Source organism: Dermacentor albipictus, chromosome 3, assembly GCF_038994185.2.
Source record: "Dermacentor albipictus isolate Rhodes 1998 colony chromosome 3, USDA_Dalb.pri_finalv2, whole genome shotgun sequence".
In the NCBI taxonomy this organism is placed as follows: domain Eukaryota; kingdom Metazoa; phylum Arthropoda; class Arachnida; order Ixodida; family Ixodidae; genus Dermacentor; species Dermacentor albipictus.
In genome coordinates, this window is record NC_091823.1 from 129285775 (window position 1) to 129310242 (window position 24468).

Sequence of the window (24468 nt, forward strand, 5' to 3'; positions counted from 1 at the left end):
GGTGGGTGGGTGTGTGGGTGGGTGGATGGGTGGGTGGGTGGGTGGATGGATGGATGGATGGATGGATGGATGTCTTGAGCGTCCCTGTTGGAACGGGGTGGTGGGTTGCGCTACCAATCTCTAGCTATTATACTGCCTAATGCCCTACCTAGGTGAAAAAAGAAAAAAAAAGAAAAAGAAACCATGATGAGCTCCCACAACCAAATTTTCTGACCCCCTATTGTGAACTTTGCTTTTGTACGTCTCCGTTTTTTGTCGTTTCCCTGCTTTTCTTCCACCAATCTTCCAAGCGCCTCTTACTAATCTCTATTGCGGATATGTTTACTTTTGCACAGGATAGCCAGCCTTCTCGAGCTTATCTATCTGTTGTGAAAAACCTTTGTCTGAAGGCGCAAAAATTATTTAAAGACACAAACGCCAAACTACACGGGAAATAGTCGAGGCATTTCACATTACAATATTACGAGAGGCTTGCGTTAGCCACGCATCATCGTCTCTGTTAGAATGCGGATTTCAAAATCTTCTTAGCACGAGTGTTAATCTCAAGTAGTGAATCTCAAGTAGTGCCATTTTTGTTGTTTGCCTTTTGGCTTCCCTACCACTTGATATGTTTAACTGATGTTGTCATGTTCATATGCTGCGGTATTTCCAATCACCTATATATATGTTGATAGTTTCAATAAACATTTAGTTGAGAGTTAGCGCTCGTCCTGTTTGCTTCTAGTATCTGTCTGTGTAACTTCGCACTACAATTCAAGATCATGCTTAGGTGTCCTCGAATTTTTTGGTATGCTGCCTTCATCGAAATACGGCCGCCGCGGTTGGGAAATCGAACCCACGAATCATGCTTAGCAGCGCAAAGCTATTGCCACCAAGCCACCGCCGCGGGTAAATAACCTTATACCTACAACGCACGATACCGACGATGACATCCAACAGAGTTTGTTGCGTTGTCGGACGACCTCACATGCCGTTTAAGCTTTTGTTTTTGTTACCGAGTGCCTGTTCACAGGACTGTGATGCTTTCGCACGGCTGCGCGAAGGGGGCCACTGTAATCACTATACTGACTGGACACCTAGGCCGAGGCAAGCATGCGCCGAAGTTCCTTATCAGCAAACAGGAGGCTGAGCTACGACGTTGTTCCAGAGGTACGCTCTCTGTAGCAATCGTAGTCGTAAAGGTGCATGAAACGGCATATCTTCTCGCCTTCTCCTCCCCCTTTTCTGCTCGTTTCGCAGCTTGTCGCCACTTTGACGAGGCGCGAAAGAGGCGAAGTGATGCCCGTCTCCCGGGGGTGCTGGAACCGCTTTGATCCCAAGTTGTGAGGAGGCCGACTTTGTTGTTTGCATTCTCGCACCCTAAACTTTGTGCTACCGATAAAAAAAAGGAGTATATGGGACACTCCAGCGACCGCGGCCAAGGTCGCAGGTCATAAAGTCGCCGGCTGAGACCTGGGGAACGTAGCGAGCGGCCGCAGCCCCCCCGGAGGGCGTGGTGGAAGAGGACGCGACAGAAGGCGACAGCGCCGGACATCGGCAGGACGCTCTGGTCCCTGGTCCTGTACCCGGTAAGCGACTTCTCAGACGCCAGCGCTTCGCCAGAGTAACGACGATGATGCTTCGTGCAGGTTTCAGCACGACATTCTACAATGTGATAAACGTTTGTTTTATTTAGTTTCTGAGTTTCTGAAGGGAGACCGCCGACAGGTGATTGTTTTCGACGCGTCGGCTTCCATTTCCTTCCCGAGTTCGATTGACACGCATGCCGAAGTCAAGGCTCCTTCTGTGACGTATCGATTCACAAGTCGTCGCCTCAACAATGGAACATGTCGCTTGGAATTTTGATGTGTAGTATAGGAATATAACTACTATATATACTACTTTACTGTACATACTGTAATATGTATGCTATATTTCGCTATATGGACACTTATGATTTTCGTGCTAATCGCTAAAAAGGCAAAATAAAGTAGATAACTATTACACCACTAAAGTGAACAAATATTGTCGTATTGTCGTATTGCTAATCATGCTTATTGAAAGCGCCGCTTGTTTTTCTTGCTTTTCTTTTTTCTACAGTAAGCTACACCGTGATTTTCTTTTGTCGAGAGGAAATCGCGGAAACCAGGGCTTAGATCACTCTGTCAGTCATAGTTGTATAATAGCCTGAAAATGCTGTTCAGTGCGGTAACCTATACAGCAACGCGCACTCCGACAAGCCTCGACGATTGACATACGCGGTGATAGTAAGTGGACGCGCAGAACGAGAAGTAACCTGGCACCTTGAGGATGTTGCAGGTTAAACCATTACGTTATCGATCTGTTAATTATTTATTACCTCGCACTCAAACAACTAGTACCCAGTTATCGGTTTCTGAATATATTCAAGCGTTTCACTGCTAAAATGCCCGCCCGCCGCTTAATTTTTTTTTTATATTGTGCAATTTCTTCCTTTTTTTTTCATTCGGAAATGCAGGAAACAGCCAAGCCGCAGCTGCGATGGTCTCGAAACCCACCGAAGTTCACGAAAAAAAAAAACTGAGCTTTTGAAAGCGTGACAAAAGATATTTACATACTCCCCCCCCCCCCCTCCCCCCCTCCCCATCCTTCGAATGCTGCGTTTTTGGAACGCAGGCGGTTTTAAGGCGCTGGAAGTGGACGTCCCGAATTTTAATTCCCAATGTGCGTTTTTTTTTAATCAGAGAGTTGTGTTACATAATTATAGGTTGGCACATTTCACGCGTTCGATACAGAGAGTAAGTTGGCTTTATCCGGGTTCGCAATATTCTGGTTCAACTGTACTCCACTTCTGCTCGTTGGAGACCAAACGTCTTAGTAGTGCAAAACAAAACGAGACCTCCACTTCGACGTACACACAAACGACTTTAAGCTCACACAACAAGACAGCGGTGCTCCATCCCTCGAGTCAGCGCTAAAGATGCGACGCTTCACCGAGCCGCGAAGGCTGACGGCCTTTGTGCAATTACGCGTTGCAGCCGCGTGTAGGCGATAAGGCGCGAGAAAACAAAGGCCGTGCGTCTGGGGCTGTTGTCGCTTGTCGGCTGACGCTGCCACTGCCTACGTGGACAAGTTCCGGCTTACGTGCCGGATTTGATTGTAAAAGCCTGTGGCTCGTGAAAAGAGAAAGAAAGAAAAGACATGCGCGCGCCATGGGACGTTCGGGCGCGTCTAAAATCTGGAACTAGGCCGCCGCTTGTTTCCCTGGTTACGTCTCGGAATGTCTGTACGAATGTGACATTGTGCTTGTGGTATCGTAAGGTTACCGACGAACTACACAGGCACGTCCTTCTAAGGCACACACGGGGCTATCGTCTGATAGAAGAGTACCGCCTGCGACCACTTGGAATCGCTTACGTTGCCTGTCATAAAGGCATACCAGCCGCAACACGCTGAAGTAATTTTAGCGTTAAGTGCTCGTATGTCGAGATGCCATAATTTTCCTTCCCGCAATCTCGATGGGAACTGAGTGTGGCCAATTTCGAACCGGTTGCTCCAAGAACAACGCAGAACGGTCAAAGCAAGAAGCTCCTGCTGAACTTTTTTTTTTTTTTGCAATCGCAATTATCGTATAGTTTATCGTGTAGGTAATGCTTAAAAAGTGAAGAAAATTGCATTGGAAGACCACTGCACTTTGCGTGATTCACTGGAGAGCTTCAGGTTTAGAGATATTAATAATCAAATCTCAACCTTGTTCAGTCAATTTTTGCCAATATGTTATTATTCAGCCAATATATATATATATATATATATATATATATATATATATATATATATATATATATATATATTTGTGTGTGTGTGTGTGTGTGTGTGTGTGTGTGTGTGTGTGTGTGTGTGTGTGTGTGTGTGTTACCCGCCGTGGTTGCTCAGTGGCTATGGTGTTGGGCTGCTGAGCACGAGGTCGCGGGATCGAATCCCGGCCACGGCGGCCGCATTTCGATGGGGGCGAAATGCGAAAACACCCGTGTGCTTAGATTTAGGTGCACGTTAAAGAACCCCAGGTGGTCAAAATTTCCGGAGTCCTCCACTACGGCGTGCCTCATAATCAGAAAGTGGTTTTGGCACGTAAAACCCCAAATATTATTATTATTGTGTGTGTGTTTGTGTGTGTTGGCTGAATAATCAGATATTGTTGGTATGTGTAGATCAAAGCGTGGTAGAGCGATAGCGTGTTTATTTGTAAGAAAAATGCCCTACATTTTAAAAATGGTCGCAACGTAAACACACCTTCAATTATTATAGTGGGATACAGTGCGGTCTTCAATAGGTCGTATAGGCGTGGGCGCACATACAGTGTAACTGACGATGTGTGTGCTGTACTATGTGCTCTCTCTCTCTCTCTCCTCCCCCCCATCTTTCATCCCCCCTCCCGCTCCCATGTGTAGGGTAGCAAACCGGTTGAGCTAAACTGGTTAACCTCCCTGCCTTTCCTTCTCCGCTTTTTCCTTACTTCCTTCCTACAGTGTAAAACGAAAACTTTTCAGAAACGGCGCCCACGCGTGGCCGCCTTGGCTTTTGAACCACCTCTTCACTGCCCATCCCATCCGACGCGTGAAACGATTTTATTTACTTTCTTTTGGTTAAAAGTGCTCGAGCGGGGGCGAGACGGCGTCGGCCGGCGATAACGCGGCGATGCTGCATGCGTCGTTAAAACATGTTTAGTTACTCTTTTTTCGCCGAGTCTCTTGGGACACATTTCCTCCTCGACGTGTTTGTGCGCCGTTAGGTGAGATCTTTTATTGCGTGCGCTGGCGGTGCTCGCAAGAAACGCGAAGGTCAGCACATTCCTTTGCCTGGCAACGCTTCTATGTCGAAGGCCAGCGGATGCGTGAGTTAGAGACGACATGGTACTTCTCGCGTAGAGCGTTATGTTTGTGCAAAAAAAAAAGAGAAATGAATAAGCATCTATAATTTATATTTATATACGCGCGTTGTCTAACACGTGGTGCAAAGCTCATCTTTGTGCGTCCGGTGTGATGAAGTCCGCTTTTCACTCTTTTGTGTCTGTGCGTACGCGTGTTATTTCACATGTATATTTTCCTCGTCTGTATGCCTGCTCATCTGGGACCGCGTGACTGCCAGGTGCGTGCACTGCTTCAGCATAAGCGTTTGTGTCAGGACTCAGTATAGTGCATGGTGCAACTTGTCCTCGCCTTTTGTCTCGGAATGTTCCGTGTGGTATGGACTACATGCGGGCCACATTTGCTCTTTCAACTAGCTCCGCTTCAGATAATTCGAACTTGTGAAATTTTTCAGGTTATATTTTTCTTATTAATGTTACTCTTACCTGAAAAGGAATGACCATCACGATTACATAGTTTATGAATCTTTTTTTTTCTATGTTCATTTGAATAAAAAAAGAACTCAATGATAAAGAAATACTTCACAGATGTAGGCTAATTTGACAGCTAGCACCACAAAGGCAGTGCATCTGTATAAGCGAGTTCTCGCATCTTTCGGAACTGCTATAGTCGATGACAATGTAAGCGCTGAAAGGTTATAAATACGCTGTCAAACTCCAACACAACTTGAATAGATGCGCCAGCGAATCGGGTTCGATTATTTACTCGTCGTCAAATGGTTTCGCGTGTTTGAACAACTGTTTCTCCGTGCAGGTCGGTCTTATATTTGTGTCACTGGTTTCAGGTTGAAACCTGGACACCTAGACAAAATTTATGGGGGATACCCATATCACTGCTCAGTCAGAGGTAACGTTTTAGCTCGAAACGACTAGCTTTTATTTTTCATTTAGCCTAGCATCCACATTAGCAAGCAAAGTCATTAATTAAACAGTGAGCGGACTGCAGCTGTCTAAGCTCTCTTTCAGAGGTGAAGGGCGGGTCCACTGGGTTTGTGCGGGTGGAGCTTGTTTGTAATTCGTAGGTTTTTACCCACTATATACGGGTCTGCTGGCTCCAAGAAGGCTAAAATCTTCTTTGGCTGGCTCACTGCCACGGTTGACAGCAGCAGCAAATGCGGTGAATGACGGCGTCAGACTTCCGCCGTCCGCCGCACCCTTATATATATATATATATATATATATATATATATATATATATATATATATATATATATATATATATATATATATATATATATATATATATATATATATATATAGAGAGAGAGAGAGAGAGAGAGAGAGAGAGAGACAGACAGACAGACAGAGTAATCGTAGCTGACCTCCAATATGGAACCGGTACAAGACAACATGAGAAACAAAAATTACAGACTACTCGATAAAAGAAAGGCCCGCATATAAGTTGTTTATTCGAATGAGACATAGGCAAGGTAACTTTCATTTTATAGACATTGATCATCACATTGCAAAGTAAATTCCGGGCTCCGACACACTTTGCATTGCATTTGCATTTGATGCAGTTTGACGCAGGCCCCAGCCGTCGCCACATAAAACTCTTTGCGGTATTCCCCTTAACAGCGTCGCTGTAAAGTCTGATAACATCGGTTCCATCCAGGCATGTTCCATCATAAAGCAATGCAGCGAGTTGGCAATAGTAGCGAATGACACAGGCACAATCTCGTCCCCTGCATAGCTCTTGGCTGTCAGGGTCATGGGGATGAAGCCAATGTGTGGTGCTTGTCGATGGAAGAACGTTGATGAGAGGTGTGTGTCCCAGAGAAGTGCGACTCATGTCTGTAATTACACCTACCGTCGCAGTAGCACATATTCATTCGGGGCATTGACCTAAAATGGGCCCATACCCACTGACGCATGCCCAATTGCACATGCTCAACACCCAAGTTGTTGTCTATTCAGGCCACTGTTCCAAGTTGTCTACTTGGAAAGACAGTCTCCGCAAAGTGGGAGGAACGAACAAATGAAAGCCTCGCTTTCTTCTAAAATAAAATAATCTAGCTAAATAAACATAATACGGCATAGCAACATACACAAAGGTTGTTTCCCGTCTCCACATGGACGCAGCCTTCTACGAGTGTAATGACTGGCAGAAACTTAATGCGCTTTATTTTATTAAATACAAATGTAACGCCCTATAATTATTTTGTATTTGGCGGAAATACAATAAATTTCTATTCAAAGCAGCTTCTTTGCAGAGAACATACACGTGTACATTGTTATCAACGAGACAAAAGGGAAAGTAAAAATAATTAAATTATGATGTTTTACGTGTCAAAACCCCTTTCTGATTATGAGGAGCGCCGTATAGTGGAGGACTGCGGAAACTTCGCCCACCTGGGGTTCCTTAACGTGCACCCCCATCTAAATGCGGCCGCCGTGGCCGGGATTCGATCCCGCGACCTCGTGCTCAGCAGCCTAACACCACAGCCACTGGGCAACGACGGCGGGCAAAAGTGAAATGACAGTTGAACGGTTCAAGAGGCGTACGTCATTACAACAAGATTACCCGCGTATCGGAGGATACCATGTCTACAGGCCGAATACGTATTTATTTAGGCGTACTGTAAGCCTTTTTGCAGGCGCATACAGGAAGGGCAGTGAAACACAGGTGTGGTGAAACACAACGACGGCGACAGTGACTACTTGTGCGGCGTGTCGCGGACAAAAGAGAGCACGAGGTGGCGGCAGCAGGGAAACAAAAAAAAAAAAGGAGGTGGCAGTTTGGAGCGCAGCGGACGCAGGGAAGAGAAGGCTGGTTCTAGACGGCGTTTGAGCAGCCGAGGTTCGAGAGGCCTACCCGCGTGCGAACCTGTTTTCTGTGAGTAGTTGCATTAAAAACCTAATGGGTTACCTATATTTAAACCACACAGTTTAGAACATTACCTGCACATGACTCGCCCGTTTGAAACCTTGCCCCCATATAACGCTTTCGAGCACTTTATTAAATACTTTTTTTTTTACAAGAGCTCTTCACATTTATTTGGGTTGGCAAGCATATATGCCATAGTCTTGCCCCTTCGTTCTTTAAATTTGGTCTTGGTAGCAATTAAACCTCTCCCAGGGCAGGGGGCTAAATGCTGCGCCGTGTTCGTAAAGCCCACTCAATGCGCACCGGATTGCTCGCATACGGTGCTTACTGGCAAGAGTGTAATTAGCTCACACTTTTTGAACTTATTCTACACGTTACCCATAACCCGCCCCTTATCCTAATCAAATAAAAAATATGAACAAGGTGCCTTGCTTCATTCACTAAGGACAACGGGGAAACATGCTACAAACCTTATATGATTCATCAAAATAGAGAACATAGAAAAGAAGGAGCCAGTAATTATTGACAACTGTCCTAATTAATTAATAAACGTTAAAGTTTTGCCACATGTCACCCATGAGTCTCGTTCCCTTTCCAGCAAACGTAAGCTCGGTATAATGCGGAGCTTCCCGGAAAATAGCGACACAGTGTGTAATGTCCGCTTAACGCTTTCGAGCATTTGATGAAGGAAATATTTTTCTAAAGGCTGTAATTGATGCACAAACGTTATACTTCATATATGTATTAACTTAAGTTTTCCTTCATTTCTCAGCAAGCTCGATCTCGGAGACAGTTATGCTTTCTCCCAAGACCACGGGCTAAATTCTTCTCCGCTCCTAAAACTCACTCATAATGCTCCGGAACACTCGTAGGCGTAATTTACTGCAAAGACCGCAGTTATCCCACACACTTTGAACGCTACCTGTCTACACCTCAACCATAACCTTCCCCTTGTTTCGACCAAATAAAAACTTGGTGTAACGCATAGCGTTCTCTTGGGACAATAGGAAAAAGCGTAAAATTACATTATGACTTCTTTTAACACTCGGTGAATATATATATTTTTTACGCAGGATGTTTTTATTCCACGTGTGTTAAACTTCGCATTCTTTATTTGTCAGAGTCGTCTCGCGTTTTCTGTAAAATTGATATTGCTGGCATATTTATGCACTATCCTATAAGGAAGCCACCTAAATTTTGCGCCGCTCGCAAGGCTTGGCGGCGCTTGCATGCAACATTCTTTGCGATGACCGTAATTAACCCACACGCTTTGAACTTCGCCTACACATAACCCTTAACCTGTCGATAATTTTTTTTTTCAGATATAAACAACGTGCCTTGTTTGGTTAACCGAAGACAGCGGAGAAACATGATGCGAACCTGGTATAATGCACGGAAACGAGAAAAGTTATGATCATTCAGTAATTATTTGTAAAGCTCTTAATTAAGCTAGGAACATTAGACGTCCGCCACATAATTAAAATTAACATGGCCCTCACTTCCACCGCATTTTTATTTGGTATGAAGTACAGTTATTTAAGACTACAGAAAAGTTGGCGGGAAACGGCCGGTCGGTACGAAACTTTGGAACGCTTGAATAAATAATATCTACAAAGTCTATAATTAAGCTGCCCAGATCAACGAATAATCGATCGTCACTAAGAACATGATTTTTTTCCTTCAGCGCAATATAAACATGGAGATAGTTCAACGAGCAGATTGGTAAAAGTAACTACATGCCTTGTATAACGCACAAAAATTGAGACACAACGAGGATTCAGTAATTATTTTCAGACCACATAATTAACCTATACTTTTCGAACTTTCAGTATACACCACTTATAGAGTGACCCCTACTTTCTAAAAATATATATGTGCCCTTTTTTGTTTTTGCAGTGAAGAGGGGAAACTTTAGGTATTTCATACAACGCCTCTAAATGGGTTGAAACCTCAAGTTTCGCAATTTTCATTTGTTCCCTAAGGAACTTACTCCCTTCAATATTCGCCTGCGCATTGTCCCTAACCTTGTCCTCATTTACTCAGAATATAAACTTTGTGAGTAATTTAGTTCGTTTTAACGTATAACGTATAACATTTACGAGCGCTTCTAGCTGCATTAACAGCGTCGTTGTAAAAGAAAGAAAGAATACAATTCCTTTAGCTAGGCGACAAGAAAAAAATCTGCACCCTACTAGGAATAGTCATCACTTCTTGAAAGAATCCCGTAAAAATACGACACAACAATATAAAATAAATCAGAATGAAGTCAGCACAAGGCTGTAAAAATTTGGATGCGTCTGGTTTTGTGTAGACGACAGGATAAATTATTAAGGAATAGATGTGTCGCAAGGCGTATGAGCAATGCTTTCTTCCATTGAATGAAAAGGAATGATTTGTAAATTATACTGGAGTGGTCGGTGAAATACGAGTCATTTGACGAGAAATTGTACGACTTAGCAGAGAGCTATTGACATAATGAGAAATATCAGGACGAGGGTGAAGCAAACACATTCATTCGAAAAGAACAGGTTGGAGCGGTTCAGGCAGAATGCAAATGTCTGGCGGGCACTATGTAAATGTGTGCTATGTCGCACACTGCCAGATGGCTTAGTACTCATCGCCAATCACTTTTCAGGTATAGCCCTTGCGTTGCGTATTCAGTGAGTGCGAATGCATACAGCATTCTCGTCGCTCCCATGAGGCATCACGTCGGAAGTTGCGTCATACAGCAGTGAATGAAAGTATAACTCATTGCTGATTGACCGCGATTGCTGTCTCAGAAGGCAGTTCGTAAATGCGTGGAACACATGGGAGAGGGAGATAAGAGAGAGGGAATGTATGCTAGAAATCAGGGGCGTAGCCAGGGGGGAGGGGGCTTATGGGGCTTCAGCCCCCCCCCCCCCCCGAAATTTTTTCGTGCTGTCCATGCACCACCGACCAAAGTGACCCCTGGCGCCGGAAATCACTCTGAATTTTGTCTAGAATGTCTTTTTGACGCTCGAAAAGACATTTAACCGCGAAGATTGCAAACTCGGGCTGGATTTCGTGGCAGCGCCCATAAACCGGGAGTCACATAATGCCAAGCAGTCCTATCCGAGCACAAAGTTTCAAGGGCGCTTTGATGGTGAGCGGGCTCGCCGCGGCATCTCACTGAGGCCACGGAATCTATGGAGCGCATGGATATCAATTGCGAAACTTTATGGGTATAAATCTCATAAGCTCTTGATGTGAAAGTTGCATTGACATTTCCAAAGTTGTGCTTTAGATTTTCAATTGCGGAACTTTGTGGGTTTAATGTTGTTATAAACATTTGACGCCAAAGGTCTATTGACTTTTGTAAAGTCTTACATCGGAACATACGAGACAAGCCAAATCAACACATTAACAGACGAGTTGACAAATCAGGCAGCGAGGTCCAATGAGACGAAGCGTTGGGGTGGTTCATTTGTGCCGTCATGTCACATAAAAAAATATCAACATTTTTTTTAACCTACGCCAGAACATCCATGTCAAGACACTAAAGCCAGCCAAAGTAACTACGTTCTTATTTATTTTTTCTACTTTGACTTTTGTTCGCGAGGACACATTGAGCCTCTCTTTTTTTTTTTGTTCTCGCAAACCTACCCGCGGGCTGCCAGAACCAGCCAGAGCGCAAACGTTTTTCTCGTATGGCCCCGACCACCGTGCGGTGCACTTCGGTGCGCGTTCGGTTTGCTCTGGCCGAGTGCATTTTCACCGGACAGGGTTTTGGACGCTTTCTGGCTAGCAGACGAGAAAAAAAAAACAATAGTCGCTCGCCGCCATCACTGTGGGGACTCGAAGGATTGCACCGCATTCCTTGAGCGGAACCTTTCCGGAAAGTCTTGTTTCGCCGCTGTAGGATACTGAGCAGTATGCGTATGGTTCTCAGTGGACCAAGCGTCTCATGTTTTCATCGGTATTCCTTCCGTAGCCCCATTAGGTGCCCGAAGTAGGCATTAGTTCTGGCCAACATACTTTCCTATGCTTTTTTTTATTCATTTTGGTGCCTCCGCCTCACAGAAAAAAAAATACATTGTTGCGGCGCAGCGAATTGTCGCATGGTGAAAGTTCGATTTTGATACTTATTTTGCGGAAAGTAATGGGCGACGGGACGCTTCAGTTGCCGGATACGTTTATTATATTATTGCGAAAGCAATTATATGGACACTCCAGGCGCATTCCTGCCATCGCCCTTATGTTTCGTATAAAGTCCAAGGGTGATAACATCGTGACCACGCGCTGCATGCTGTATGCGCGAGTGAAAGCGTAGGAGGGGAGGTGGAATGGGTGAGCCGACGATGGTGGCTCAGTCTTGTGTGCGCAAAGGAGAAAAGCGGGGAGCAAGCGCGCCGCCTTCCGTCGCGCGCAATACATCGGGGGGAGTGGATGGAATGGGGGCGGAATCTGGGATTCTGTGAATCTATGATTGTGCAATATGTTTATTTGCCTTGTTTGACGCATTATATACAGTTACTTCTTCTTACATACATACACTCATAGGAGACTTATACGTATACTTAAATATCTTGTTGCGAGGTATTGTGTATACATGCAGGGAACTTTGTTTCCAGTGACACTTTTTTGTCCTTTATCAAGCCGTATTTTCGCATTTGCATATCCTATTGTATCTTTGCATTTCTAATGTACGAGGGCGAGCCAAATGAAAGTGAACCTACCCTAACCGCGCAATAATGGTTCGGTTCATTATCTGCGAGGCATGCGCGCAGGAGAACGGCATGTCTCATTTACAAAAGTGACACGCAGGTGTGAAGATAAATGTTCTTTAATGCTCTCATACACTGGGTTGAATATGGTTGCGTCACATAATGGACACTTCAAAAGTTGAACAGCTCGGTGTCGCGAATTTTTTGACAGCTGATGGTGTTTCCAAAACAGAAATTAATCACCATATGACTGCCGTGTACGTTGAACACTGCATTTCATTGACCAGTGTGGAGCGTTGGAGCAAATGGTTCAAAGCACGTTGCAAAGACATTGCAAGACCGGGCCAAAACCATCGTGCAATCACCCCCCACACAATTTCAAAGGTTTATGAGCTGCTGAAACAAGAACGGAGGAAAACCATCGATGAACTGGCAGACCGTCTGAACATCAGTCACGGTTCGGTTCACGCCATAATTCATGAGCTGCTCAGTTATCGGCTCTTTGGTGCGCAATGGATCCTCAAGATTTTTATCCATCGCGAGAAGACGGAGAAGTTTCGCGCTGCCTTGACTCATCTGATCGGGTATCACAATGAGCATGACGACTTCTTGTTTGCAACTGTGATCGGGGACGAACCTTGGTGCTACTACTACGAGCCTGAAACACGACGGCAAAGCTTACAGTGGAAACATTCGAATTTACCGCGCCCAAAGAACGTAAACGCCATCATTTCCGCTGGAAAGGTGTTGTTGACTTTTTTTTTCAATCGACAGAGTTCATTACTGATAGAATTTGTTAAATCTTGAGAGGCTATCAATTGTTTCCGATATTTTGAAACGCCAGAACGGCAGCGTGTCGCAATCAAGAACGAACAACGTGTAAAATTGACGAATGGGGTCATCTTGTTCCACGACAATGCCTGTCCCCACGTCGCTTATGTGGTTAATACAAAACTGGCAAAGTTCAAGTGGGAAACGCTGCAACATCCGCCATACAGTTCAGACCTGTCACCTTGCGACTTCTTTCGGCAACCGAAAAAACAGCTCAAGGGAACCAGATACAGACTTTTTGAAGCAGCAACCCAAGGAGTTTTATAAGACGGGAATCACGCAACTCGTTAGTCAATAGGACAAATGTCTAAATTCTCATGAAGACTACTTTTGAATAAAGTACCCCGTTGTTGGCTCATTCATTTGACTTGCCCTCATATATCTTGCAGAACTCCTGCTTTTTATACGTGCTCTCTGTCGCGACTATGACTTCGGTGCAATTACTCACGATACACGACAGTGGACAGCTAGTCCTGCGTAATACATTGCAACAAACGACAACGTCATTGAGATTTTTCACTGGCCATTGCATATATACAAGAATGTAAGCACGGTTCTTGAATGACAAAGTTTCATTAACATATTTGTGCTCAACTTGTTCAGTTCATTGCCTTTTAATTTTTCATATCAGCGGCATGCACTGCTTCCTGGTTTCGAACTGATATAGCTCTAAAGTTCGTGTGATATTTTCTTTACTTAATCAATAGACAAAAAACATGGAAGCATTGACGTCAGTTATGTTGGGCACAATTTTTGGCACATACGAGTATAATATTTTATGAAAAAATACATATTTAACTTGTATTTACAGTGCGTAGCTTTCAAGAATTCGTTTGCAGCATCTTTGGCAATGACAATGCAGTTATTATTCATGTATTTGATCCCTCGATAAATTGTTTAAGAGGAAGCTTTAGCTCAGGCCCAATCCGACGCGGCCTATTCAAATACTTGTAAAACGCAGAAACGCTTTTCTGAGATAATCCTGCTAATCGCTTTTATTGAAATTGGTTGCATTTGAGAGAGAAAGTTAAATCCTAGTGTCTGTTGGAAACAGAACTTCGATTTAGGGCCTGAATTTTGTTTAAAATATTTTGGAAAATTCGAAAGTTTGAAAAAATAGAAGCCCGACGTTTACAAACTAATAGCTATGCATGAAGAACAGATATTGTGGTTCTGTAAACGGCATTTATTAAAACAGTCAAAGCGGAGAAGTTTGCTGTGTCAATTTATACCTTACGTGAATTGGTTACGTTGTGTACAAGGGCTCTGCAAAAGCCGTATTTCCACAACACAAAATTTTTTTGAGATTCATGTGTAACATATCTATTTTGTCCGCTGTAGATGTACTATTATATGCAATTCACAGAATTGTGATATCATTTTTCATTGTTGAGTCACGGAGTTTTAAACTTGATAGTTTCGTTTTCTGAAAATGTTCAATTTTGGCCAATTTTTAATAAATAATTGACCACCTAAATGAAAAATTCGAAGCCAGATGTCACTAGAATTAAACTTTTTCTTTTAAATGCAACAAACCTCCTCAAATTTGGTGAAGTGGTTGCAGGGAAAAACGAATTCCCCTTCTACATGTACTTAAATAGGAGCACCCGAGCTAAAGCTTCCTCTCAAGGAGGAGGCTGAGCTGTATCGTGCAGCTGCAGCTATATATATATATATATATATATATTGGGCCAGTGGCGTAGCCCCCCCCCCTCCCTCGAACAAAATTTCTGGCTACGCCACTGCTAGAAATTCTACGTTGCCGAGGAGCCGGCACAGAAGTGGGTCATATCTTGTGATTTTAAGGCAACTCTTCACAGTATCAAGTACGCCTTACATCACAGAACTTTCGAGCAAATGATATCCAACGTCAGGGAAGTACACGACCATGCTCTGGAAACACGGCATAACATAATCTTTTAGTGGATTCCCTGCTCACTGTGGCATAGTCGCCAACGACTTTGCTGATAGGTTTGCCTGCAGTCTGCCCACAAAGACATCCAGACGCGTTCAGTACCTTTGGCGAGGATAGACACGGCCAGGCCGCTTTGCCTGCTTACATGCAAAAAGTCACAACCTTTCTGGAGTTCAAGTGCCTTCAATTGCTGATTGAACAAGCTAGACTGCTTGCTACGACTATGAATGCCATCTAGCCTTTCTCGCGGCGAAACAACCTTGATGTGCTGCTTGTGGTTGGGAGTGTCCTTCGCGAACGCTTACTGCTATTGGCCTCGAGATCGAACAGAGTCGACTCCTAGCGGCGAGGTGACGAAGCTCCCAAGTGTGGATGCCGGTGGCCCGTCGCCGCTCCAGCCGCAGTGTGCAGCGATCGTAGTTCGCGAAATCACGATGGATGTTGACGAGGACGGTTTGTTCGATGGTTAGTAACCTCTCAACCTGTTATTCTTTCATTTTTTAACGGAAATTCGTAAAGTAAATCGCTGTACGCTTTTAGTGTACTGATGCGAAAATTAAGCATTTGCTTAACGCGACCACACCATGTGCGCTCGTCTCCTTTCAACGTGTTGTGAGGTTAACATGCGTTCTTTTTCCGTTTTACAGCACCCTTGCCTCTAAGCACAATTCTCAACCATGTTAGGGACGGTGTCAGGTGTCTCGTCGAAGGCGACCAAGTCGTTGCGGCGGGCCACATCATTGAGTGAAGTGCCGTCGCTTCCACCTGCTGCTCTGACGGTCCTGTGCACGTTATCGCATTCGTGCTGCATTCGTCCGCGCTTAGTAAAGACCCAGACCGAGTCGACCTGAATTTGACCGACGAGACAAAAATAGCAGAATTGAACTGCACATGCCCTGCAGGTTGAAGTATTGCCTCAAGTTGTTCGGATGTAGTTGGTCGCGGCGCGTATCGCGATTTGTTTGCATTACATCACACTAAGCTGACTCGCTGATTTGCGATGCGTTTACGTTATGCGATAAATTTAGAGAACTTATGTTGCTTTATCAATTTTTGTTTTTAGCCAGACCTACGAAATCGCGAGTTAGTTTTAGAGTGCTACTACCATTGTAAAATGTTTTCAAGTCGCTTTATAAACAGTTGCAACCGTTACACGAAGCTCAAATAAAGCATGCAACGTATAATATATGTTGTATCATAATCATTAGATCCCTTTAATTACTTTCGCATGCAGGCACTTGAATTTGCAGTGGTGCTTGAATGCAGTGCATCGGGCTTCAATTTTTTCCGCCCCCCTATAAAAGAGAGAAAAAAATATATCAATATGAGCAGTAGCAATAAATTCGCTCGCGCATGTTCGTTCATCGCTGAATGGACCATCCGCTGTTGGCTCGCGAAACGACACTGTTTAATCTGTACGAGATCATGCGTACACACTTGCCGTGTTTCGGTGCTCGTATTTACACTTCTGAACACAGAGAACAGTTCCCGTGGCTGAGGAAAGACAACAGAAAACGTGACAACTTGTCACGCTCGGTGACGGTCGTTTAAACGGACTCGCAGCTGAGCGCGAACCTTGAATTCACTGCGCAGGCGGCGCATGAAGTTTATAAAATAAATTGCTTGCGTGTACACACCACGGTTAATTTACGTGCGGAAGTATATAAAAGCACAGGCAACTCATTACTGGCATCCCAGGCCACGCCAACACGAACTTTCGCGGACTGCAACGATCTTCACACGCACAGCAACCACACGGCAACTACGCATGCAGCAAACATTAATGCCCAGATTGCCGATTACGGTTCCCAAACGTGATATCATATTGGACTACTCGCCATCCTTTTTCGTCAGCGAACGCTTGAACGCACCATCGTCGAAGTGCTTACTGCACACCATCGCATACTTGGAAGGCGCCTTGCCGTTCCGAAGCCTGACGAGCCATTCTCGGCGACGTGCCGCGTCAACGGGGTAGTAGTGAAAGCTTATCCCTGGCTCTGTGCAATATGTGCTGCATTGCGGAACCGAACAAAATCTCACGATGGTAAATGAAGCGTTTTCTGCGGGCACGGAGCACAGAATCGCGAAATGAAAACAGTAGCTCCCTACACTTCCACACACCGCACGGGCGACGCATCCACACTAACGGGGCGACGGTGCTGCCACCTATAGGTCGATCTCGCGGCCAATAGTACGGGAATGGCCGAGAGCCCGATGTGCGACTCCTGTAGGTACCGTTACTCACTGTAGGTGCCGTACCGTCGAGCACCTATTGTAGGCCTGTTCTCGCTATGACGTACAACGCCTCTCTCTCGGGACAAATTTAAACCGACTGAACTCAAGACCGTCCTCTGAGTCAGAGATACTCGGTCTGTGGCTACACCGGCCACTGGCACAAAAAGCGATTCGTGCACTTGTACACTATTCGAAGTGCACTGGTTTAAGAGACCACTTTTAGTGCCCCTGTGCATCATCCCACGTGCCCACAGTGTTCACCTTCTCCCTGTTTTCCTATTTCTATTCCCCTTTCCCTTAGCCCCACTGTAATGTAGCAAACCGGGCGCTCGTCCGCTTGACCCCCCTGTCTTCCCTCTCCTTGCTCTCTCTCTCTTTTTGGCGAATGAGTTATGTTGGGGGGATATAGTCACTGCTGACTTTCTGCAGCTTTGGTAAAGAGGTGGCTTGCGCCACGACCCATGGCGCTCACCGGGCACAGGGAGTCACCTTATACGGACGAGGCTCGCTGCGTAAGCAGGGACGCCAGAAGAATACACATAGAAATGACGTAACATTTATGAACGTATTTTACTGTTGCCTTGCCTGCTTCCTTCAGTGTATGTTCATTGCGCCCTAAACGGTACGTTTTGCATAACGGCGCAGCAGATTATCGCGCTACACGTGCATGCACTGTTATTTTCTGTGGTGAAATCCCCGACCACAATGCGCGCATTTGCGTCTGTGATTTCCAAACAGAGCGATAGCCCCGGAACTACTGCTGTGATACGCGGTTGGCCTTGGCACATTATCTGGCCATCAAAGCCACACGTGTTCCTCTGTGACCCCCTTCACGGTGTCCTCCCCTGTGTATGTCGCCATAGGTAGAGCGGCGGTAAACTGCAGATAAAAGTGAGTACTGGTGACCCTGCGAGATACCGTTATGTGAAGCCAACAGCAGAAAAGCATGTGCGCTGAGAATATGTGTGCGAACTCAACGCGGCTGTCCGAGTACGAGCACCCAGCTACCTCTCTACCGGCGTCAAATATTATTGACAAAAGCTGCTCAGTGACGCTGAAAAGAATAAGCGTAGCGCAGCACTGATCTCACAACTTATATTTAGTGGAATACAGTAGTTTAATTATTTACCTAATTGCGATGTTCTTGACGCGTATTACGCCCGCCCTCACTGAAGGACTCGCATGTACTGCTGTAGGCACTCGTTATAACGATGGGCGATGATGCAGGGAACTTGAACCGTCTATTCTAGAATTGCGCTCATGAAAAAAAGGAAGTTGGTTATGCCAGACCTGCATCTACTACAAAATGCTTGCCGTTCAGCTGCCGTTAGAGTATGAATTGAGCACAAATTCATAACGGTGTAGTAAAAAGATATACGAATAAAACGTGAACGACACACTCTCCCACAGCTGATCGTGTAATGTGGAATGTGCACTTCGGCCCTCTTTTCCTGTTAGTTGTTGTCGCAGAATATCTCTCTCTCTCTCTCTCTCTCTCTCTCTATATATATATATATATATATATATATATATATATATATATATATATATATATATATATATATATATATATATATATATAGAGAGAGAGAGAGAGAGAGAGAGAGAGAGAGAGAGTTTTTTTAGTAAATACATTTTTCACCTGCTACACGGCTAAAAGTATTTCTCTGGACTTAAGAGCTGCATCGCAGGCATGCCTGCACTGATATTGCTGGCAGCGTCTGTCGCAGTGCAGTAAGCTATTCGAACTGTGCACTAAAGGTTAAATGAGTGCCACTTCAATCATGCTAGGCTCACAACAGCACGTGGGGCCTTGATGGGAACTTCCAGTTTCCCATGCATTTCTGCAGGTGGCCATTATCAGCAAACGCGTTGCCGCCGTGAACCTAGCGTTGAACTGCGGTGAAAGCTGTACAAATAGCCTGATCCACCCACTTGACACGTTTTCCGAGAAACTGACTTCACACGCTAACCATCGCACTCGGGACAGATGAAAATATAAATCACGTCAAAGTGTTAATAGACTAAAGACCACCCCGCTGTTTGCCAGGATGCAACGTGCGGGAATCATCTCCGGGGGTAATCCGCACTGCACACAGCGAATTCAATTTGGGTTTTCGCATGTGCGCAGACGGTCTTACACAACGTGTCTCATTAATAATCCTCGCTTTCAAATAGCTCCTAATCTCGCAGCTCTGCCCCGTTTAACCTCTCCTTAGCGCACGGCGGGGTTAATAATGCGAACTATACGATGCGTCCGTGGTCAGGAAGGGCGACCTCTGGCCGTTCGCAGTAGCTGTCGGCGATTTTTCACGGTCGGTAATTTTCGGAAAACACCGCTCGCCTCGACTCCGCTGACTGGCCGGTTCGTTCCGCGGATTGGAGGAGCCAAAATGTGCCGCTGAGTCCGTGATGAGTGCAGCGGTTTTCGGTATGCGGGCACTAGTTCCCTGAACGCGTAAGGGCGAACTCCTTAACTGGCTATAGCTTTCACATGCGGGCTCAACTAAAGCTCCGCCTTCAGCATGGCTTAGCACGACGGGCGGTAACTCTCATTTATCGTATATGGCTATGAGTGGCTTTTCCCAACGCTTACTCCTACCTCATCGGAATGGCCAGAAGTTTCGAACGTGAAATGTGTGGGTGGAGAGAGACGATGGCGCACCATCTGTGCGATTGTGGTCGTTTCGAAGCACCAAGAAAAGTCCTCAGCACCACGCTCGACAATATCGACAACCGTCTCCTTGCTAAAACCAGAATTATTGGACCGTCATCCCAGCCGCCGCTGGTGCGATTTGCTTTAATAGCTCTAGTGCGCTTTTTTAAAAGCATCCGGACTGACTGAAAAACATTAACGGCCGAACAGATGCGTTGTTCTCTTTCTTTACTTTCTTATCATTCCTTCTTTTATCCTCATGTTTTCTGCCCTTAGCCCGTCCCCCCGTACAGAGTAGCAAGCCGGACACTTCATCTAGTTAACCTCTCTGCGTATCACCTCCTGTTTTCTTTCTCTCATTCAAAATTGGCCACGTTTCCATAAAACGATGACGTTATAAGGTCTGAATTTTTGGTGAGCACGTGTCGAATTCTGCAATTACTCTGACATTTATTTTACTCTTTTTGCCTGTTTTATTTCTTTCCTTTCCTCTTTCTTTCTTTCTTTTTTGTGGCGGTTTGTTATAGTCATTGACCTTTTTTACATTCTGGATAGCCAGCCCTACGGTGCTCTTCTTTCCCAACATGTCATCATTTAATAAACGACAAAGAGAGTGGATGTATTCGCATCACTCGCCTGTAGCCCCCGGCAGAGCGAACCTTTTGCCCATAGCTGCGAAGACGTTACTGCAATTTTTGCGCTCATCGCGCGAAATTCCTCTACCTGTCCTGTCGTATGGTATGGTATGAAGAACTTTATTTAGGTCCTGAGGGATCAGTCTGGGACTGATGCGGGCCACTCCCACGTCGGTACAGAGAGGCCGAGCCCCTCTGCTATCACACGGGCCCTCTGGACAGCCCTGAGCTGTCTCTACTCATTTAGTCGCAAGCGGTGCAGATGAAAAACTACATGACTTACTGCGTTCACAAAGAAGGCGCGCCTGGCGACAGACAGTCTGTTTCGCCCCACTAATATAGAGCACGACGAGAGGGATAAAATTTTATTAAGGAAGGGAAGGGAAGGGTTATGGGGGAGAAGCCCTCAGTCCCGGACCCCTGTAGTGGCAGTTGCGATGTCCGTTGCCTGGTGGACCAGAATGTGCCGGTCTCGAGGGGTCGAGGGGAGCGGGTTGTATTTCAAAACCATCTTCCATCGCTACTGGCTGTGTGGAGGAAAGAGGAGCAATTAACCCTTTAAGCCCCAACCCAGGGCCGTACTCGTCACGGGAGGTTGTGCTAATATCGCCAATGACGAGTCACACTCGTCCAGTCTTATGTTATGCTGCTCCCGCCGAGAAAGACGAGTTAGGGTCATTAATTGGCTTTGGGTTAAATTTTCCACATTAGAGGGCGTTACAAGTCCGGATTAATTATGTAACCGAGTGTGAACAATCGAGTAATATATTTTCAGAATCATAATGACAGAAAAATTGGTGACTACATAAAAACAATTGGGAAAATTGATGTCTCATTTCTTGAGTCATTTTTTGAGTCAGGAAGTGTAAAAAGTGGAGGCCATCCGCAACCCAAAGTATGAGTGTGTATAGAGAAGCGGTTGGTCTGTAGACGGCATAGAGCCATAGCCTCAGTTCGTGTAAAGAAACCAGGGGATGGTGTGAAGGTGGTACGTTTACTTCTGTAATGTAGCTTGATGTCGCGGTGTCTCAGCGACGGGACAGCCTTGTCTCGGTTGGTCGCCTGATTGCGCGGGGCCACCCGGCGGGTGAGGTGGCGGGTAGTTGCGTGAGCGCGTTCATTGCCCCGTGACTGTGAGGCTTGACCAGGCGTCCAGAGGAGACAAATGTTGTTTGTGTTGTCGTGTGGCGTCGGTACGCGAGAAGCAGGGATCCTAGACCACGACAATGAACGACGATTGCTCAGATTCCGTGAGAACTTTTTTTTTATTGACTCAGTTTCGTTATATCACTGCGTAGCACTGTTGTATGCACTGCTTCATAATGGCCTCACGCGATTAAATCTGGAGCAATGGCAAGGCAGCCTTGGCAAGCAAACTCTCCGTGAAGCCTTTCTCTCGCAGTATGGGCCCAAGACGTGACTCCTGAGACTCAGTGTATTGGCTGAAAATTTTTGCTTCCCGGCAGCGTTTAATCGATGCGCACTCGTTTGGCTGCCATGTCATAGCTCCGCCTGCAGAGTGGGAGAACTAAAGCCTACTGGGTGCTCTGACGTGGCGATCACGTGTTGGGCTTAATCGCATGACTTCATTTGTGTTGTGCATTGTTCTCTCCCACTTGTTTCGTTCCTCCAAGACACAAATCCAGAGGGGCGTTCGATGACCCAGCTTACTGCAAGACAAAAAAAATATCTACGATACACGGTGCCCGGAAAGTTACTGCCAATTATTTTTTTTTAGTCCTGACAATTTTACGTTAATTTCAACATGATAGCTTTATCCTGAGCGGAAGCTGTTAGCATTTGCTTCCGCTATGCTCACAATAGCATACAACAGGATACCGCGACACCAGTTCGGGCGGACAGCAGACTTTTGGAATGTCGCAACAGCGTACCGTTCGTGAACGCGCTCAGCTGGCATGACGATATATAGAAAATGTGGCGGTCCGGGCTCTGTAGTACGCGGTGCATGTACAGTGGTGACGAGGCGCCCATGAGCGTAATGCATCAGTCAACACAGGAAGTGTCAGCAATTACCGCACTCTATTCAATGATGCAGAACTCCAAGCATTATGCTGTCAGAAGAGGTCGGAAGCCCGTTTCTTCGTCGGCTGAGATCTAGGGAGCTCTGAAGAAAATTCTATCAAGGACTCCAAACAAAGCACAAATGTTAGGCTTCCCGCGAGACTCTCCTAGCATAACACACAGTTAATTTGTGTTATCGGACAAGTGATTTATTACACACAGATGTCGCGTTACTACAAGGAACTGTCGCCGGAGAAGTTTGATCGCCGTGTGGATATGTTCTCATGAGGAAAGAAAGGGAGACGGGAAGGATGGTAACCAGAAGTACGTCTGTCTGCCTACCTATACGGAGATAACGCTTGTGTGAGATGATGACTCAGAGTTCTTCGAATTCATGCAACCTTAATGATGTGCATCGTGCAGAACGCTTTTAGTGTTCCTGATTATTTAGACTGTCGGTGGATGTCTACATTCTGTAGCGCTGATACTACTACGCAGTACACAGAGGACTTGCCTGTTGCCTCTTTGATGCCCCCGTAAGTTTTTAACTCACAATTATATTACAAAATACAAAGAGGTAACAAATCCGCAAGGCCACTGAGAAACACTCCCGCATGACGACGTGGACTGGTTCTTTAGGAACGGGACCTTTCACTGCCAAGCCACCTTAACCGGTCCTCTGCCCCCTCGCATTCTCGAGTATCCATTCCAAACTTTATCGATTTCCGAGGTATAAAACTTCTTTTTCGAGACTCGTACCTTCGAAGCACTCACTCCTCGCGAGGTTCCAAAGGCAGCGCGGGGAAAAGTGACCACAGCTTTGGAAGCGTTGACCTGGTCGCTCTGTTTAATGCTTTCTTTTGAACGCACCACCCGGTCCTTATCTGCATCTTTCCTTTTTTCTTTCTTTCCTTCTTTTCATTTTCTTTATTTCCTCTCGTCGCTCGCCAAAACACTCTCGTCGATAGTTACTTCTCCTGCACATTGTTCTCACTCAGGTCGGCCGCGAGAAACAAATCCGTTCGCACGGCAAACGCGCGCCCTTTCGCAAAGTGGCCCAGCGACAACCGAACAGCCGCAGTCCCGGTGGCTGTCACTCGCCACTCGATCCTAATGGCCTCCGAGTGCGCGCAGCGCCCGAGGGCTGCGCTATTAGAGCACCACCACAAAGGAGAGGGAGAGAGAGGTGTCTAGAAAAGGGGTGCCCCGTGCTGGTCGGGGCACCGCTCCGCTCGGTGCGAAAAGGGTGCCGCCAGCGAGTGTCGGAGTTGGGGTACGCCCAGCGCGGGGCGGTTACCGGGTCACTTTCATTTCCTCGCGCTGCTGGCCTGACCCCGCGTGCTTACGTGCACGGCAGCCCCGGCTGAAGCGTCGGCTCTCGACAGGCCGGCCATGCGCGCGGCGTTCGACACTGCGACCGATCGCGTTAGACACGGTCGTAAGTCATACGAGCGCGGCGCTCCATACTCTCTTACATTTGATGTAGCGCAGCAACGTGTATCATTCTAGAGTTACTAAGAACTAGCCATTAATTAGGCACTCCGCCCCACCCCTTCCAGCCGTCTCTAACCGCATCCACCAAAGGATAGGCGTTTTTTTCTGAGAAGGGCCACTCGGATATTTGGTCGTTCTTTTGCAGAGTGGGTGGCTGGCATCCTTTTGCTCTCCCGCTTCTTTCATTCGGCCGTCTTAAACAACCTTCATACCCGAAGACAAAGCAACCTAATTACAATTACGGCACAGGTGCACGTATAGTGACCGATTTGTGGCGTCTAATGTA

At 45.9% G+C, this 24468-nt stretch overlaps 1 protein-coding gene across 1 annotated transcript in view; it reads left to right on the forward strand.

The window, feature by feature from the left end:
* Positions 1 to 1331: 1331 nt before the first annotated feature.
* LOC135912847 (uncharacterized) overlaps positions 1332 to 24468 on the forward strand; it is a 335829-nt gene continuing 312692 nt past the window's right edge. Inside the window, exon 1 of the mRNA XM_070536050.1 lies at positions 1332 to 1568. The gene's annotated coding sequence lies outside the window, so the exon portion shown is untranslated. The remainder of the gene's footprint in view (positions 1569 to 24468) is intronic.